This window comes from Branchiostoma floridae, chromosome 5 (assembly GCF_000003815.2).
Source record: "Branchiostoma floridae strain S238N-H82 chromosome 5, Bfl_VNyyK, whole genome shotgun sequence".
NCBI lineage: Eukaryota > Metazoa > Chordata > Leptocardii > Amphioxiformes > Branchiostomatidae > Branchiostoma > Branchiostoma floridae.
Genome location: NC_049983.1, coordinates 5,304,272 through 5,306,307, shown reverse-complemented (window position 1 = coordinate 5,306,307; position 2,036 = coordinate 5,304,272). Strand labels below are relative to the sequence as shown.

The window sequence follows — 2,036 nt, the reverse complement described above, 5'->3', positions numbered from 1 at the left end:
TTTTGAAGTCTCCTTTACAATGCATTACATAAGATACAACACTTTACATTTACTGTCTAGGAGTGTGTAGCCCACAGAACATGAGGGTCTTCTCAGTTACGGCGTTTTGGTTGTCCTACAATTCAGTCGTGTGTCTTCGTGTCTCCGTCTGTTACTACTATAAAGCTAAAAGCACAACCGGCCGTACGTTTTTTTTTTTTTGAAGACCACGTCCGCCACGTACTTCTGAAAACGTTCAGGCTGTACAGGGCAGGCGCGTCGGTTCCGTCGCCCGTATTGGCACGTACGGGGGGCCTAGTCTCGCAGATCGCGTGCTGTCTAGCCAGCTATAGTTTTCTGGCCGCCTACTCCTCTATTTGTTCCATTTACCGTAGTACTATGTTTCCAGCGATCTGGAGTCTGGTAGAGACTACGGGGGGGGGGGGGGGGGGGGGGAAACCCCCCCCCCAAGGCCCACAAAATTTTGCCCCCCGGAAAGGGGGGGTTACACCCGCCTATATTTTCCTGCCCCAAGAATTCCCTTTTGACATTTTTCGACATTTTGACTGATTTCTTCAATACGCGGCCGCACGCACAAGTCGCACCTCTATCGCATCTGAATCGTCTTTAGAAAGTTTCACGTACGCAGGCAAACGAAAATATACGCCCAGTTCGCCTGATAGTTTTGGACATGCACAAAACTATCATTCGTACGCAGTTTGGTGCCCAAATCGTTATGGATGCGCAATACAGTGGTCCCACGTCGGTCGATTGCGCTATGAAGACGCTACATGTTTGCGCTTTATACGCAGTAATACGCGGAAATCGCGGTATTGCGAGTACATAGCGTTCTTACAGCGCAGACACAACGCACCATGAGCGACCGTATAACGAATGCACACATAGATCACGATTTAGTACCGTGCGTTCTGCGATCGCTTTGCGCATACTACGCGTACTGATAGCGTGATCGACGCACACTCCAGATTTGGAATAAATACGAAGTGCATCTGAGTCCAGACAAAAAAATCATCTCAAGATGTATATAACTTTATTGCACAACAATTGTTTGAGGTACAAAGTATGGCATCTACATAACTACAGTGCTATAACTTAACTTAACTAATACAGGAGTTGTAGTATGGGATACGTTTCTTACAATCATTGGAGGCTTTTACAATCATTTGGGGAATTTCTAATGTCTAAACCTTCTTTGATATATTTTCCTATATCTGCCATGCAGGGATTGTCACATATCATTATGTATTTGAATTTGCACTTCAGGTCCATTTGGATAAATCCTTGTGTACAAAATGACAGCCTTCTGTATAGAGAATTGCGTATATCGGAATATTTGGGACATACAACCATGAAGTGATATTCGTCTTCTATTAGCTCTGGACAGAATGGACAAATCCTCTGGTCGATAGAGATTTTTTGGAATCTTCCGGTTTATGATGTCAGATCCAGGCCAGGACTGACGAATTTGTACCGGGGGTATGGAGAGATGGTCACAACTTGCAGGACACCATGAATGCAGGACACTGGTCCCAACAGAGCCTCCAGGGACGGGGAGATGTAGAGGAACCTGCTCAAGCACTTATTTATTTATTTATTAAACTTTACAGAAAAAGTTCTGCAAGGTGTAGGTAACAGGATATACCTTTACATGACCCACACCTCCAGCAACAGTTAAAATCATAACAATAAACAATAGAGAAAGGGCAAATAAAAACAAAGAACTTTACATAGAGATATTCTAACAAAAAACGGCAAGATACGAAACAATACCCAAACGAAACAACAATAGAAGGGATCAGATAAACTAAGGTTAACAAACAAATGAGAATGATGTAACTAAAGGTTGACCACACATTTAGATGTGCATCCGATCAGCACTTGGAACAATGGGTCCAAGTGCTTATTAGATGGACATCAAAATGTGTGGCCAAAAGAGAGAAGTAATGATCAATAACGGACTGCTTTAAACGATTGGTTGAGAATGTTGGATTTAGCCCGAGTTTTCTATTTTCAGGTGGTAAGGAGTTCCATATGTA

The 2,036-nt window shown here is 43.3% G+C and overlaps 1 protein-coding gene across 2 annotated transcripts in view; it reads right to left on the bottom strand.

The window, feature by feature from the left end:
- LOC118416042 (Golgi-associated kinase 1B-like) overlaps positions 1 to 2,036 on the bottom strand; it is an 11,716-nt gene that overhangs the window by 7,945 nt on the left and 1,735 nt on the right. The gene's annotated exons all lie outside the window — the stretch shown is intronic.